General features: G+C 46.6%; 1 protein-coding gene and 1 long non-coding RNA gene across 2 annotated transcripts in view; both read left to right on the top strand.

Annotated features, from left to right (window-relative positions):
• Positions 1-17,328, top strand: part of LOC119440239 (glucose dehydrogenase [FAD, quinone]) — a 690,341-nt gene that overhangs the window by 300,765 nt on the left and 372,248 nt on the right. The gene's annotated exons all lie outside the window — the stretch shown is intronic.
• LOC125943101 (uncharacterized) lies at positions 1,466-6,552 on the top strand. The gene is made up of 3 exons (XR_007465551.1): positions 1,466-1,908; positions 3,552-3,630; positions 5,609-6,552. It is a non-coding gene; the product is annotated as an uncharacterized LOC125943101 (long non-coding RNA).

Raw genomic sequence — 17,328 nt, 5'->3', positions numbered from 1 at the left:
ACACAGCACTGTTGTCGACGCCGTCGGCGTTTTGCCCGCGTTCGCACAAAATGCGTGCGGCGTTGGTGACTGTTGCCGGAACCTCTGATATAAATAGGCACTTGGTGCCGCAGCTAAACGTCGCCTCCCTTCCCTGCCCCCCCTCCCACGGCCTTTCGTGCGTCAGAAGAAGGCGCGTTTGCTCTACATATATGGTGATTGTAAAGGAGGAAAGAGACGCCTACTTCTGCAGCCCTTAAGGGAGCGCGGCACAGAACGCGCGTTTGTTCTCCGCCTTGCGTTCACTCCCCGTGAAAGCGCGCGTCCCTCACGCCCTTTCACTCGCACATACAGCGTTCGGCGGCGCGCGGCGACGATTTCATCTCCATTGACGTCATACGGAACCTCACGGCGACGGTGACGGCGACGGCGACGCCGACGGCAGAAATCTGCTTTGGAGTGTCCATATAATTGCTATCGCAATAAAACTGCGATCTCTACAAAGCCTGGGACGTGGCATTTTATTGCATAAATTAGCTCTCACAAACGAATACAAAAAGTTCATAAATGATTGCAATACTCCCTAATGCAAAATTTGAGCGCAGCTCTATATGTGTTTTCATTTCGCGATATATTGACCGCTATACTGTGCAACACATTCGCTCAGGATATCTTGTGATACACAAACACCGACTACCTAGTCCATCTCTTTGCTCTCTGCCCACCTTCTCCTTGGCTCACACTTTCGTAATATCTTCCTCCTGGCTTTTGATATGCCGGGCATGTTCTTTCTTGTGGTAGACGTACACACGTTTGTATTCATTGCCTTCTGAAATAAACAGTGTAATCGTATCTTCACAAACCTCTCTTGCTGTGAACAGCTCTTAGCAAGAGCATTTCCTGCAGTGGAAATTTAAGCAGTTGCAGAAGCACAGCAAGCATTATTAATATAGCAATGGCAAAGAGGCTCGAGCTTGGACTGGCTGCACTTTCATGCTTTTTGTTCTTTGCACAACCCCTGCCCCCTCCCCCTCTCTCTCTCTCTCTTTTTAACAGCGAAGCTGTTTAAGCCAGCCGTAATTTGTGGTGCATGCCAAGAAACTGCCGCGCCGTAGCCATGGCAACCCGAAGGAGGAGGAGGAGGACTGCGTGCGCAGGCACCCGGTCTCCTCCTCGCCAGCTCCCTGCCTTCCCGACCCCCCCTCTCCTCTCTCCGCGGCACGCTGAGCCAGGAGCAAAAAAAAAAAAAAAAAAAGGAAGCCGAAAGCTTGCGCTAGGCCGTGCAAAGCTCAAGACACAGCGAAGCTGGCCGAATGATATCGAGCGGCTAGCCTCCAACACGTTCGGCGTCGGCAAGCAGCAGCATTCTTGGCACTGCTCCAACCTTGGTTAGCCTGCCTGCATTTGTGGCATGCCAGAGCGCTTTTGCTCGTAGGTGCCGATGCGTCCAGCGCTAGTCACGCGAAAGAGGAGGTACCTCCTAAAATGATAACTCGAGAATACCTTCCTACATGCATGGTTTAGTTAAACCAAGTTAAGATCTAGCACCAACCAAGTTAATACCTAGCAGTAGCAGCCAGTAAGTTTCGCTGTGCCTAAGCTTTGCGCGACCGAGTGCAAACTTGCCGTTTTTTTTTTTTTTTTTTCCCAGTGTTATCTGGTAAACTTGCACAGAACTGCCAGTTAGTATTTCATAATATATCTTTTCTATATGAACATATTTGGTGCCCCTGTCTATCTTGCCCCATGTATTGAAGCTGGGGCATTTGCCATTGCTTCATCCTGAACCCTCCCCAATGTTGTGACCATTCTCCCAGTCAATTTCTTTTCTTTTCTTGAGCAAGACTGATCTCTACTGCTCCCACTGTCTTTTGCTGCCAGCTCTTCAATGGCACCCCTTTCTGTATTTGGAGCCTCGGTAATGGCCAGGTGAGGATGTGCTCACCTTATGGTGTGAAGAAAAGTTCTCCAGAATTATTAGTGCCAGAAATACACCGGTTGGTCTAGCCATCATTCAGCCTTATGGTGTGCCATAAAGCATGGTGGCATTTTACTGTGGCAGCAGCTAAATGCTCAAAATTGGATTCACTCTATCTGTCCATCCGTCCTTTCTGTTGCGCTGCCACCAACGGCAACCATGACTGTCCTCGTTATTGTGTTGACACCTGGCCAACTCATTCTCAGCTTCATCCTTGCCACAAGGCGAGGGAAAAAAAAAGACCCTTTGCCTACCAATGCCACTGCACTGCTCACACTGCAGACAATCCAAGCACCAGAAAAGCAGAATATATTGCATGACATTTCAGTCATTCCTTTCTTGCATGATCAAACAATAAATCATGACTGAACACCTGTACATTTATATTGTCACCTCATAGGTACCTCTCAAGCATTCAAATCGGGTAATATAAGTGTTCATGGTACTCAGTTTTTTTGTTTGTTTTTTTATAATTAAATACATAAGGTGTCGCATACGAACATTGGCAGAATACATGCACAGTTGCAAAACAATTGTAAGAGCTTAGCACACCCGATGGGATTCTAATTCATGTCCTTGTGGCAATGTGTGCTTTTAGTTAACACTTGAGAAATACTGCACTGTCACAATCATTCACTCTTGGTAATCTCTGCAAGGTTTGTGCACCAGGCACTACTGTACTGAATGAAGACAACTCTTAGCAAAGGTGTTGCTTAGGAAGTATCCGCTCAGAAGAGGCCCACGGCTTTGACCACCCCGTAACGTAAGCCTTAGCCCTCATTGGAGACCTGCTCTCACTCTCTTCTTTTCTTGGCGGTTTTATGCAGTCTGCATTTCACAGGCTCTTTGAATTGCTGCTGACTGTGTGTGCATTCAGGCAGCAAAAGTGGCACCTTTTTGAAATAAGGTGCTCAAGCTTTCATTTGAACTTTTAGCTGCCTTTATGGCAATGGCAATGTAATACCTTGCACAAGATTAGGCAAACCTCGCTGAGCTGTACTGTTTTGGTTTGTAAAGACTCAGCCTTGTGTCCTAGGAAGCCTTAGAAACGGGCTCAATTGCTACGGAAAGACTTGAAGAGTACACTACATCCTGCACTAGCCAGGTGACCTTGAGCATTCAAGCCTCGTCCACGGTGTTCAACAAAGCCCTATCACACTGGGCTAGCAACAAATCACCGAGCACAGTAGCAATTCATGCCCCAATGCATGCCCCATGCTCTTGCTCTTCCACAAGGCATACATCAAGCACACGTAAACTCATTAAACCTGAAACAATGATGTCTTGTACAAGTCCATGCATTCTGCCACACACTTCAGAATTCACTCATAGGCTTGTACAGTGTGTCTTTGTGCCCTTCAGTTTAAAAATGACTGTAAGGTGGAAAAAAATTTACTTGGCTTCCATTTTGCATAGGGTTTATTGCAGTTTTCTCTGTGTTTCTGAACGCTGCGTGCTTCCAGTGCTTCTTCTTGCTGACATAATTGTAATCGGGTCCAGCAGCAGCAGTAAATAAAAACATGTAAAAAGCTGTGTTACTCTCTGTTTATGTTGCACATATTGATAAATAACTTTTCAAACTTCCATCCCACAGTGATGCAAATGGCCTGGCGAGAGAGAGACCCCAAGACACGCATCCAGCATGCTCATACAGCACTTGAGAAGAATCCGGAGTCAGTACTGCCACATACATTTTTTTTTTTTTGTCTGTCTGCTTGATATGAAAGATTCTGTTCTAGGATTGGTAAAGAGAAACTGTGCCTACCTGGCATATGCACGTAATCTTGCTCTAGAATTGTTGTCCTTAGCATTAGCCAAGAAATGTGTGCACCCCACTGAGAAATTATATTATTCTACTGGAAAGCGTTCTAAGCTTCGGGCTTTGCATTGAAACCTTGAGGAATAAACCATAATCACACAAACCACTTGTGCATGTAGCAGCTGGCATTGCTGTAAGTTTGTGCATAAAAAAATTAGAGGCAGCTTCACACTCGTGGTGCGAAGACTGGGCAAACAGCGAAGCTGGTAACCCCACCTAGCTTTATCTCCGTTTGGCCAAGTTTTTGTGAGGTTATGCTTTGAGACTCGGCCACGTTTTGCGCAAGATCACCCCGGAATCATCGACAGCCCAAGGAGCAACGAACACTCGGTCATTAACCCATTTCGGACGAGCTCAGCTCGTCTTTGCTGAACTGTTCTAAAACCGTTTTGGACGAGTGTAGCTGGTCCGCTCGAGGTAATATCTCCTTTTGAGCGTTTTGAATGTGGCACACTCGTTTGTAGGCTAGTTGGTGTGTCACTTCGCAGATGGCAGCACTGGGCAGGTAATTACTGCTTTTTCATCCGCCGCTTTATATTTCTTTGGGAGGAAATTCGTGTTTAAAAAAATGGCGTCCGGTGGGGGCGATCAAGTGTTTCTGGTCAAAGCATTTCGCCATCGTCCAGCTTCTTGGACGATAGTGATTCAGAAACCAAAGTTTACTTCGTTTCTGGAAGCGAAACAATAGCGATGACTTCGAAATTAGCAGTTCATCAGATGAAGAAGACTGCTAAGAAGACACTATTGCGAGTGCACGTCATTGGCGGCGCATCAATGTGAAGAACATCCCCACGAAGGCTCCTCAGTTTCCGTTTTTGGGTGTCCCTGGTAAGGCGTTCGATATAACATTGCCTGATGACTTGATAAAACTTTCCAAACAGCGCTCTTGCTGTTTTTTTATTGTTGATTACCATAAAGTAACTGGCCTCATTTATCAGGAGCAATAATAAACTTTAATATGCTAATTTTACTTAGTTTGTGCTTGAATATTTTTTTCAACAATGATAACTTGCTTTTTAGAATAAAAATATTCAATATAAACTTTTTCTTAAACTAAGCAGTTTGGGTACAGAAATTGTCAAAATAATAAAACGGTTGAGGGTATCTGGACGCTTCTGGACATGCAAAAGCTTTTGCTCGATTTCGCGAGCTCGTAACTCCAGATCTTCTGCGAATCGCCAATGTTTCGGCGGCGCGATACTCGGGATTGGACAGAAGTCGTCTCACTCGCTCTTGAGTAGCGGCGCGATGGCTTTCGCGCCGTGCTTCCTCTACTTCGGGAGTGATGCTCGGCGCGGAGACGGCGGGGCTTTTGTGTCGTCGCGGCAGTGACGCAGAGCTATATATCCTGTGCGTCGGCGCAGTGACGTCACAGCTTAGCTCGGCCTCTGCGCAGCCGCAGCAACCACTCTGCACGGCACGGTGTCATCATGGCTCAGCAAAGCTAAGGCAAAGCGATGCGACGCGCGCGGTTACATCACAGCTCACGCAGCTGTGGTGAGGCTCGGTGCGATCGGCACAACTGGGGTCAAGCGTTGCTAGGCGACGCATCGCGATGTCATCGCCATGAGGTTTTGCGGCGTACACTCGATGGACCATCCTCGAGCTTAAACAGCTTCGCTAGTTTACAGGGGTATGTGCCATTGTGCTTGGACCCTTTCTGCACTACCTCCAGGATCGGCGGACATTTCGGGCATACACCACCGGACTCCCTCCAGCTTAAACAGCTTCGCTGTTAAAAACCACTTTTCTTTATCCATGTTCTTGATCCTTGAATGTTTGCTTCAGCATGCACATGTGTTCATAATGGAAATGAGTATATTCATATGCAGGTGTGTGACAGCCTACATCTTGCTGGCTGAAGAAGAGGCTCCAAGTGTGTTAGAGGTATGTGTTGTGCCATATTGTTTGTTGCTGTGGCAGTGGCCATCGGAAGTGCGCAGTTTTTTGGAGAATCATGGATTCCTAGGCTGCCACGTGCAAACCAATGTCACCATAGACATTGTATACAAACTTACTGGAGGGGAATCTTACACAGCAATAGTTAAACCATTGTTAACACTCATTGCATTGCAGATCTAGTTCTTGAGCTCTGTGAGTTTTGTTTGCTTCTATATGACTCCCCATGCAGTTGTAGTATGGTTACGTTTCACTGCTGTCATTATACCATGCAGAATTGTAGGAGGATGCTGAGTTCACCAACTTTTGCATGTCACAGCCTCATAGTAAAAAGTGCAGTGCTGGTGCAGATATTTTAATTTCTCCTGTCGTTCATTTCTTGTTAATGTTAAAGGTCGTAATGCTCTAGTGGTGCTGCTAGTTGGTAGCAAAAGCAGTCATTTAGGCTTTAGAAATGTAATTCACCAGCGAACATGTGTAGCCTGACATCTCTAAAATTATTTTATTTATTTATTTTATTTATTTATTTGAAGTACTGCAAGCCAATGATATGGCTCGAGCTGGAGGGGCATCATATAAAATACAAAAGTACAGTATCAAACAACGCAAGTGATGAACACAAGAAATAGTATGTATCGTAAAGAAAATTACAATTTGTGTCATGAAAATTGTTTAACAAATGTGGTCATAAAAAGGGGAAAACTCGATACACATGTAGTAGAAATGCCTAACAAAATAACCAGAAGCATAAAATAAGTAGTGAGGTCAGAAATTCAAAACATAGCGCTGCATTTCATTAACAAAATCACCAGAGGTAAATATGTTGGCTGGCAAAGAATTCCACTCTGCAACTGTGCGTGGGAAGAAACTATATCGAAATGCGTTTGTGCGGGCGAAGATTGGTGCTAAAGAATGTTCATGACTGTGTCGCGTTGTCCTCATACTAAGGCACCTAACAGATTTTGGGAGAGCTAAGTTAATTTTTCCAGAAAGGCAGTTATGAAGGAATGAAAGGCGCTTAACTTTTCTTCGGGCTTCCAACGTCTGTATATTATTGAGTTTCATTAAATCTGAAGGAGAATCTAGGCGTTTGTACTTTGCAGATATAAATGTAACTGCTTTCCTTTGAATTTTTTCAAGTTGCATAATATCTTTTTTATAATACGGATCCCATGTGACGGAAGCATACTCGAGTTTTGACCTTATGCAAGCATTGTAAGCTAGAAGTTTTGTACTAATTGGTACATTTTTAAGTTTTCTTTTGAGGAACCACAGTTTTCTTAGGCCTGCTTCACAGATATCCGATATATGTGCTGACCACGGGAACTTGTTTGTTAACGTAACGCTGAGGTATTTAGAGTTGTCGACTTCTGAAATGGGACTGTTATAATTTTGTAAAAAGGAGCATGATGTGAAGTGCCTAAGGCATATGTTGCAGCATTTTTGATGCCTAAAATGTTTATGCAGTTGTTGTAGCATCACTAGTGATTGAGCATAAGCACAGTTAGATGCTGTGCTTGTGTCGCAGCATGTGGAGGCGCATCACATGGGGGCAACAAGATATGTCCTGTGACCTAGGCAATGCGCTGCTAGATTCATGCCCATGTTGGTGTGCCTGTGCTTCTTTTCTTGCCTGTGCGGGCTACTGTAGTGCACAAATGACTCCCACATTTCTCCATACTGTTTTAGATTAAAGTCTCTCTAGGTTCTATAGAAATTGCACGGGCACCCTCATAAGAAAGCACACTGGCGTCAACACCCGAGTCCAGCATGGCATAATAGGCAGTCTTGTGGGTGCTACAGGGGTGGGACTCTTGCGCCAATTGCGCATTTTTTATACATAGGCAAATTCCTGCACCAAACTACGCCAAACACAGAAAATTGACCAAAATTGCGTCACGCTGCGCCAGAACGGCTTCGGCAGTCGCCGCGAACAGCGAGTGGGGATTCGTTCTTCGAAAAAGAGTGCAGTCATTCACTTCATATTACGCACACCGTGTGACGGCACCTCCCGCAGAGTTTCTCGTAATTTTCGCGCTTTAACACTGAACTTTTCAGCGCTTCCGGCAGGTGGCCAGCGCGCGCGCGGCCACTGCCGGCTGTTGTCATTGCTGTCGGAACGGCTAGGGCTGTGTTTAGAGTGTTATAGAATACGGTGTAGTGGGCCGAGCGGAGCAGCGCTCCCTAGCTGAGGCGCAAAACCACAAAAGTAGGCTGAGAGTGCTGCGAGCGAACTAGATATTTCGGAGGCACGCCCTGCAGCGGGTGAAGTGGGCGGGTGTCTGCGTCCTCAGGGCCGGTATAACATAGAACTGTTCCAATCAGTTTTTATGCCCATATGGGCGAGGCGTGAGCCATTTTGACCTATCACGAAGGGCTAATGGTGGATTTTAAATAAAACATCTCAGTATTGCCCGAAAGGCGAAGCATCGATTGTGATAGCAAATTAGTAGACAGCTATAAGCAAGTAGTTATGTCTGGTGTATAAACTTGTAAACATGTGTTCACTCACTAAATTAACAAGCATGGTGTCACGCGCGCACAAGCGAACATGAACACATCTCACTTGATTACCGCAGAAACTCGCTGTGAAAACGTTGGAGTGAGCAAGCGCAGCCGCATCAGCGAGCGAATTCACGTTTCTGCTGCCTCACTTCAATGCGAACTAAGCAGCGAAAAACAGTGCACACGAAGCTATCAGCACTCGCACTATGTCCCTGTCGCAGATCGCTTTCAAGATAGGGCCTGCACGGCTGTGCCATATGCAGCAGCCGCCGGAGTAGAACGACCCCTCCCCCCAGTGCCTTGCGCGCGATGGAAGATGGCTCGCTTCATCCCCGCTTTCCTCCCTCTCGCGCGCGAGATTGAGCCGCCATCGTCGGCTCACCCTCGGCGGCTCATCCTCACGCTTTCACTCGCACATACAGCATACAGCGCACGGCAATGATGTTATCGCCCCTGGACTTTGTATGGAACATCACGGCTACGGCGGTGCCGCAGAAACGCGCCTGGAGTGTCCATATGATTGCTATCGCAACAAAACAGATTGGAATAGTTTTGCATTATACCAGCCCAGGGTTGATTGCGGCTCTCTTAGTCTGCGGTGACATATGGTGACACTAATTATGTTACAGCGTCGATTGGACCGCATAATTTAAGAACATTTTCCGCTATCGTCGTGAGCGTAGGCGCGGAAATTTATAGTTTGATCGTTGTGCAACTGATGTTTCCAGCTCTACAGGAAAGCATGCACCGAGCCGCCGCTCAACCCCCTCTTTCATATTCTAGTACGCCATAGCCAACGTTACTAGACTAGCTTCAGTTGCAAAACTCGGCGGCGTTGCGCGGAACCGCCACCCGCCCGTGCCTTCATGGCGCTGCCGTCGCACCCAGCTTCACTTCCCCACTAGCCAGCTACGCGAACTGGCCGGACGACACACGCGGTGCAGCGTTGGTGCATTCTGTGGTTGGTTGTTGACGGCGGATTTCAGGAAGCATGTCATCCGCGAAACTGTAGCCTTCACCGCATTTGTTAAGGATATTAGCAGACGATGCCGACGTTCTGCGTTCCTGACTGCAACAAGCGGCTATCGAACGATGTCGACAGTTCGGTGCACCACTTCTTGTGTGCTCCCAGCAATGCGACACTTTGCTCGGCGTTCAACAGAGCGATATTGCTCGTGCCAACCGGGAACTCTCTGCGAAATCCATGGTGTGTGATTTACACTTTCATGAGCAGGACATCTTAAAGTGTTTGTGCATATTATCAATGGACAGACGGTTCAAGTGCCACGAGACAAGTGGACATTTGCCGAGGGTGCGGTGCCGAAAGTGTTCCCAAACCTTCCCTCGTATCTGTCGAACCAACCGGGGGAAAAAAAAAAACGCAAACGAAGAGAGATGTTTGGTGACCTGTTCTGCGCCATCTTGGAGAGCTGTCAGCGAATACGCTGAGTCGTGTTGGGTGCCCCTTGCGCTTTCAGGAACTGAGTGCACGCATCATTAAATTTTTAACAATGGAGCTGTTTAAGCTTTTTGCTTCCCCGCGTAGTGTTTGCAAAAACTCGCCTAGCGATGACGTCACTGCGCATAGCTGCGCCTCGCATTACCTTGCGATAGCCAAACAATATCTAATCTATCAATAATCAAGAAATTCCGGAAAATTCTGGGGATGACTTGGTAGTGATTAGCCTAGCCCAACTAGAGGCTGGGCTAGGCTAATACGTGGCTAATACTTGGCTAGGCTGATACAACGTGGCCAGTACCTTGTGACAGCCAATCAATAGGTAATCGATAATCGATCAATTTTCAATAAATTCCAGAAGAGCATAACCCATAAGGCCAGGACCAGCTAGGTGCCAATCATCTCCGCTGTTTCTTTAGCCTTGCGCGACCTGTGCAAGCTACACTAATTTTTATTTAGTCACGCGCATGCATGCACGCACACCTTGCAGGAACCTTGCATAAAAATGCATTCCTAGGCAAGGTTCCTGGAGCAGCGGCGGGAATCCAGTCTTGAAGTAAAGGCAGCAAGGAAATGTGCCAACCTGTGGTAGGTGGAGTTGGTTTCCACGTAGGCCCAAATCATTTGCCTAGATTATGTCCCTTGTGACAGTTTAAGTATTAGCTATATATAGGGGCATACAGTTGTTTTTTACTTCGTTTTCTTTAATAAAACATTCATTGGTTTACAAGAAAGTTGTACGGTTACTTTAAGTGGCTAACAAATTTGGTCTTGCTAGCGGGCATATAACTGCCCCAGACCAATGTGTTAAGCAAGTAAAAGCAGCGAGGAAACGTGCCAAGCTGCTGTATGGGAAAAGTAAACTGCGTGAAATTTTTAAGCGGCAGGAAGAAACACACAACACTTAAAAAAGCAGCCTCTGCACTTCGTCGTATGCGTTTCTTCCTATCGTACAGTTTACCCTTCTTTCAGTATGAACCAACTAGCCCGATATATCTTATTGCTGTAGGTGGATACCGCTTTCGCATGGTATCACTAATTTGGACTATAGGGAGAACGCCAGCGAGCGTGAAACACACGCAAGCTGCCCGTCCGTACGAGCTCAAGGCAGCGAGGCATCTGCAGTGGAGCGCGATGGAATGGCGCCGCCATCTGGCGGCTGTCCAAGGAGTGGCGACAGCAGCGGTAAGCGCACGGGCGGAGAATTTTACAACTGAAACTGGTCTAGTAACATTAGCCATAGCTACGAAGTGCGCTTCTACTACGACCTTCTTGTTGGTTTATTCTGTGTTTCGTCGTGGTTTCGAAGTGCGCTGCCGTATTCCATTTGCACCTGTAGTGAAGAGGAATGCCCGGCGCTTGTGTGCTTGTTCCCACGATCTTATTTTGGGCTGGGACTTCCTTTCCGCTAATAAGGCCGTCATCGACTGTTCTCGTGCTGAAGTTGAATTTCAAACCCTGTGAGACGCCCCGCTCCTTGACGCTCGTGAACCTGAAGATAAAGTTTTTGTTGCCGAAGGCAGTTACAATTCCACCACCCTCTTTTGCCCTTGCTACAGTGTCATGCAACATTGTTGCTGATGCCAGAGCACTTTTTACGCCATCCGCCATTTTCGCTCGTCGCAAATGTTCCCCGCTGCCTTTCGCTGTTTTGGACGTTCATGCCGGCGTCAGCAGACTGCTCGTCTCCAACCGATTGTCCTGTCCTCTCACTTTGCTTCGTGGGGAGTGCGTTGGCCGCGTCCAGTGTGTCGACCCTGCTACCATCATTGGCATGCCAACTGATTCCATCGCCACTCATGAGGTCGCCGGAGTGACCTGTAACCCCGCGCAGGAGCCGACTTCGCCCGATGTTCTACATAGTTCCATAACTGACACGTTGACTGTTTCCCAACGCACCCGGCTTCTACGCCTTCTCGACAAGTTCCTTTCGTCTTTCGACTGCCAGCATGTTCCCTTGGGCCACACATCAACTGTTTGGCATCGCATCGACACGGGTAACAGTGCGCCACTGCGACAAAGACCATATCGTGTATCCGCAACAGAGCGCCGTGTCATCGACAACCATATAGCTGACATGTTGAAGCACGGCATCATTCAGCCTTCGGATAGCCCCCGGGCGTCTCCCGTTGTTCTTGTTAAGAAGAAGGACGGATCGATTCGATTCTGTGTCGATTACCGTCGTCTTAACAAAATAACTCGTAAAGATGTTTACCCTCTTCCGAGAATTGACGACGCCCTTGACTGTCTCCAAGGCGCAGAGTTCTTCTCTTCTATCGACTTACGTAGCAGCTATTAGCAAGTCCCCATGGCACCCGAAGACCAACCTAAAACGGCCTTTGTAACACCAGATGGCCTATATGAATTTCGTGTCATGCCTTTCGGGCTTTGCAACGCCCCAGCAACATTTGAGCGTGTGATGGACAACCTTTTGCATGGTCGCAAGTGAAAAACGTGTCTGTGCTACTTAGATGATGTGGTTATTTTTTCGGCCGATTTTCCCACCCATCTCTGTAGACTGGAGGAAGTGTTACAGTGATTAACTGCCGCCGGTCTTCACCTCAACCTGAAGAAATGCCACTTTGGCACAAGTCAGCTCACCATCCTTGGCCATGTCGTATCTAAACATGGTATTCTTCCTGATGCCCGTGCAGTTGCTGATTTTCCCAAACCTTCCTCCGTAAGAGAACTTCGCAGCTTCCTTGGCCTTTGTTCTTACTTTCGCCGCTTCATTCGAAATTTTGCGTCCATCACCGCTCCCTTGAATCAGCTTTTATGGAGCGACTTGAACAATTACGCCTGGTCCCCTGCTTGTGACGATGCCTTCCAAGAGTTGCGTCGTCTATTAACATCGCCACCTATACTGCGTCACTGGGCACTATGTTTGGCCATAATCTGGGCACTTGGTAAATTTCGACCCTACCTCATGGCACCCCCTTTGATGTAATTACAGACCACCATGCACTTTGTTGGCTGTCCACGTTGAAGGACCCCTCAGGTCGATTAGCTCTCTGGGCTTTGCGGTTGCAAGATTTCGACGTGCGCATTGTCTACAGGTCTGGCCGCCACCACATCGACGCCGACGCGCTTTCCCATTCACCCGTGTCAACCGAAAGCGATGCCTGCCTCTCTGCCATTGACCAAGTACTTTCGTTCCCAGCAGGCTGCGACATGGCTTCGGAGCAACAAAAGGATGCCTGGATTAGTGCCCTTATTCGCTTCCTTTCAAACCCATCGACTGTTCCTCCACCTCTCGAGCTTTGCGCCGTCAAGCTTCTCACTTCGAAATGCGGGATGGACTTGTCTATCGCCGGAATTACATCTGCCGCAAGTGGTTCCTAGTCATACCTCGACATCTTCATGGTGAAATATGTTCTGCCTTCCACACTGACCAGCAGTGTGCACAGTGGGTGTCTTCAAGACATACACCTGGCTTCGCTCCAGGTTTTATTGGCGGGGCACGTACACCTTTGTGTGCAAGTACATTCGGTCGTGCCCTCAGTGCCAACGCCGCAAGGTTCCTGCTCAGCATGTCTCTGGTCCACTCCAGCCAATCCCGTGTCCTGCCAGGCCCTTTGATCACAGTTGGATTGACCTGTATGGACACCTTCCCTTCCAAGCATGGCTTCCGGAAACCGCTGGATAGTCGTCGCCATCGACCACTTGATACGATATGCAGAAACAGCCGCTCTGCCTGCTGCCACAGCCCGTGATATAGCATCCTTCCTACTGAAAACATTATTCTCCGTCACGCCGCACCTCGCGAACTTTTGAGCGATAGAGGACGTGTGTTCCTCTCCGAAGTTGTAAACGCGCTCCTTGAATGTCGCATCGTTCATCGCACCACCACTGCCTACCATCCTCAAACTAATGGTCTGACGGAAAGATTTACCCGCACCCTTGGCGACATGCTCTCCAAGTACGTCGCCTCTGATCATACTGATTGGGACCTAATTCTGCCATTCATCACGTCGCCTACAACAATGCACCACAGGCGACCACAAACTTCTCCCCATTCTTCCTCTTGTATGGCCGCGAACCTTGGACTACCCTCGACACCATTCTTCCGTACAGACCCGACTCATCCGAAGTACACCCATCTCTGAAGCTGCCCGCCGCGCAGAGGAATGTCGTCAGCTCGCCCGTTCCTTTACAGCCGTCGACCAATGGCAACAAAAATCTCGACGTGACGATGATCACCTGCATTGTCACTTACTTCCGGACTCCCTTGTGTGGCTTTGGGTTCCTGCCGTTCCTGCTGGCCTCTCATCCAAGCTTGTATCCAAATATCAAGGACCCTACCGTGTTGTAGCGCAGACATCGCCTGTGAACTATATTGTCGAGCCTGTCACGCCAGCTATGGACCAACACTGTCGTGGTCATGAAACTGTCCACGTACAACGCCTTAAGCCGTATTATGACCCAATGATTCCATGTTCCCTATGAGTTGCCAGGATGGCTCCTTTTCTAGTGGGGGGCAATTGTAGTGAAGAGGAATGCCCGGTGCTGCAGCCGCATCGCCAGTCATCCGGAAAACGCGAGCTCGAGATTGCTGTAGCTGCTCTGGTTGAGACACGCTGCGAACGCTGCCTGCTGCTTTCTTGTCCTGTGTTCGCATTAGACACCAAAATTCAGATTGGCCTGCTCCAAACTGCTTCAAATTGACATTTTATCTGCTACAAATCGCTCCAAAATTAAATTTAGTCTGCTCCAAGCTGCTCCAAGATGCTATTTTGTCTGCTCCAAACTGCTCCAACACACATTTTGACCTACTCCAGAAATTGTGCCAAAATGACTTTGGACAGTCCCACCCCTAGTGCTAAATATTCCTTACAATTACATAGGCAGAAAAGCGGCCTGTGTTGATGTGTGGGAATGCCGGAGAGTGAAGGCTTCAGATTGACATCTTCTTTGAGAGCTCAAGACAAGTCTCATGAACAGCATTTTGTGTCACAATGGTTGACTTTCTACCATAACTGAGTGTAAAGTTGCTGCTTTTTTCTGTATTATTATGAAGAATGTCTCTTGTCAAAGAAATAAGCACTTGTGCTGGGGTATACAGTTATATCAAGTGCGAAACAGCACCTGCTGGTTGAAGAAGCCAGAAGAAAGAAAAAAAATTCTGCAATCGCCATCTTTCGGTGTCTATCGTATGTTTCTGTTTTCGTCACTTACTTGTTGCACTATATGTGAGTAAACATTAATGAAAGATGTATTATGGGAGAACCAAGACTTCACTAGAAAGAAAGCTTTATTTTTGCAGCTACGCTTTTTCAGCCCAATCACATTCGATAAAGGCCAAACCACCCATACTCTGACATTCCCATAATGTCTGTTAGACAGTTGAAGCCGATTTGCTTCTCAGTAATCTTGTAGGAAACTCTTATGGGTGCTGATGTGCATTCGTGTTTGGTTGTTGTGCAGAACATGTCATACACAAATGCACATGTGTTTTGCTTAATACTTCTGTGCCTGTGCAAGGAGATTAGTGGCAGCTTTATGCAATTAACCCTTTATGGACAAGTATTGCATAGCAACCAAAACAATATTTTCTTGTCGAGTCACAGTCAGAGTCAAAGCACAGTCAAAGGTGAAAGACCGATTCCATTTACTTTTTTTTTTTTTTTTTTTTACGCTCGGGGCCTTTTGGCATTAACAGAGGGGTTTAAGGATGCAAGATCTTCGGTTGTAGTCGTATTACACAGGTAATGCAGGAGAAATGTAATGTACATTTATGTTTCACATGTAATGAGAAATGGCGGTACAAGTTCCACATAAAGCCTTAAGTGGCTTGGAGTGAAGCTGGTTTCTTATGTTCTGCCTAGTGTTGCCCACCTATTGCTGAAAAATGTTTCCCAAAAAATATTTCTTTTTCTTTACATTGGATCTTGGTGTATTTTGCACAGTCCAATGGAAAATATCCTTCAGGTGTTTTTATGTCTTCCTTGTATGACATTGTGTCCAAATAAAGCCCCTTGATTTTAGTGAGTACTGTACTCTACTACTTCCAGCTTGCCTTCCCAGTTCTCGGATTTCACTCTCGCACAGATGGATGCCGATATAACTTTCAGTGGATGTCAACCGACCCTTCTATTTGGAACACCGCAGAACACCCGTAACATACATTGGAATAATTTGAGTCATTTTCTAATTCACATACCAATAATTTGAGAGCAACTTTTTAATACACCCATTAAACGATATTTTTTTATTTGCAAGCTTTATTTGTCGTGATGTTATCCTCTGCCACTGTTTTAAATTTGTGGGCACCGAAGTTCTCCAGATGGTGGTGCCTCTACGAATGTGCACTACTAAAGAGAGAAGAAAAGGAGTTCATACTTTTACTGTTTGCAATTGCCAGATCATCCAGAAAAAAAAAAAAATTCTTCTGCTCTCATATATTAAGTTGGTTGCAGCACTTCTCGGCAGAGAGTCAACCTTGCTAAATTGAGGAACAGAATGTAATCAGATAAATGCAGCTTCCAACAGTGTGTCAGCAGCATTGTGAGGGATTTAGAAAATTTATTGCATTAAATATGCATGCAGTTTATTGTGCACAGTGAACGACAGACATGAAAGGTTACTGTACTGGTTAGCAAAGGCAACGAACCAGTTTGAGTAAACATTTTTATTTATGCAGGAAAAGTAAATTTTCATACACACATTGCATCAAAAAATAGCATCTTTATTGATTGCTACTATGCTAATAGAGAACTGTGACTGTTGTACGGTAAGCAGTTATAAATAGCACACAAAGTCAATGGCAATATTTAAGTAAGCATTGAAAAATAAAGAAGGTTGAGGTGGGGGGGGGGGGGGGGGGATGTGCCCAGTACACCAGATTCAGAAAAATGTTAATTAAACTTTGCCTGGAAGTATTCAAAAGGCACAATATACTAGGCCTTGCAATAAATAGCATGTTTTATTGGAGTGAAGCATTTTCTTTCAATATTTTGCAGCCACAGTTTATGATGAGCAATGGCACAATTTCCTTGGGGAATTGAAAATAATGCAAATTGTTTTTTGGGATATGTGCGTTGAAATACCCAGCTGTAAGGCATTCTGCTGGCGAACAAACGTAGGAAAATGAATGTGCGTCCTGCCTGTGCGACCAGCACTTTGCAGGGAAATGGCATCCAAAAATAAGTAAACTGGCAAAGCAAGTTTCACGATGCCTACGTGAGATGCAGGTCAGCTGACAAAGCAGGTTGTATCCAGCACTGTGGCCGCTGAGCACGCAGGAAGTGTCGGGAGAGGAGAAATGAGGAGGGTTAAGAGGAGGCTGGTGGCTGATATTGCTACTTTTCAGAGCCAAAGGGCTTTTCAAAAGGTTTCAGTGAACCACTTGGCATTCAACACCCACCCTGTCTATTCCATGTTTACCCAGCTGACAGACTATTTCGGCAAGCGCTCAAGTATGCTGAGGCGAACCATCGCAAAAGCCAGCCATTGCAGCACCAGGGAACCCTTCATGAAGCCATTCACAGTGAGCAACATTATGCATTCATGCTGAATTGTGTGCTAAATGCATGATTGCCATTTCCACGCAAATGTGTTGCAATTCCCATCCAGCATCCTACTGTGGTTCAAAACTTGTAGAAAACAACGATGCTCACTATAATACCTGCTCATTTACTGAAATTTTTGAGAATGTTTAACCGAGGGCATATACAATCAAAGCTTGTTATT

Source organism: Dermacentor silvarum, chromosome 2 (assembly GCF_013339745.2).
Source record: "Dermacentor silvarum isolate Dsil-2018 chromosome 2, BIME_Dsil_1.4, whole genome shotgun sequence".
In the NCBI taxonomy this organism is placed as follows: Eukaryota; Metazoa; Arthropoda; class Arachnida; order Ixodida; family Ixodidae; genus Dermacentor; species Dermacentor silvarum.
This window is presented reverse-complemented; position numbering and strand designations above follow the sequence as displayed.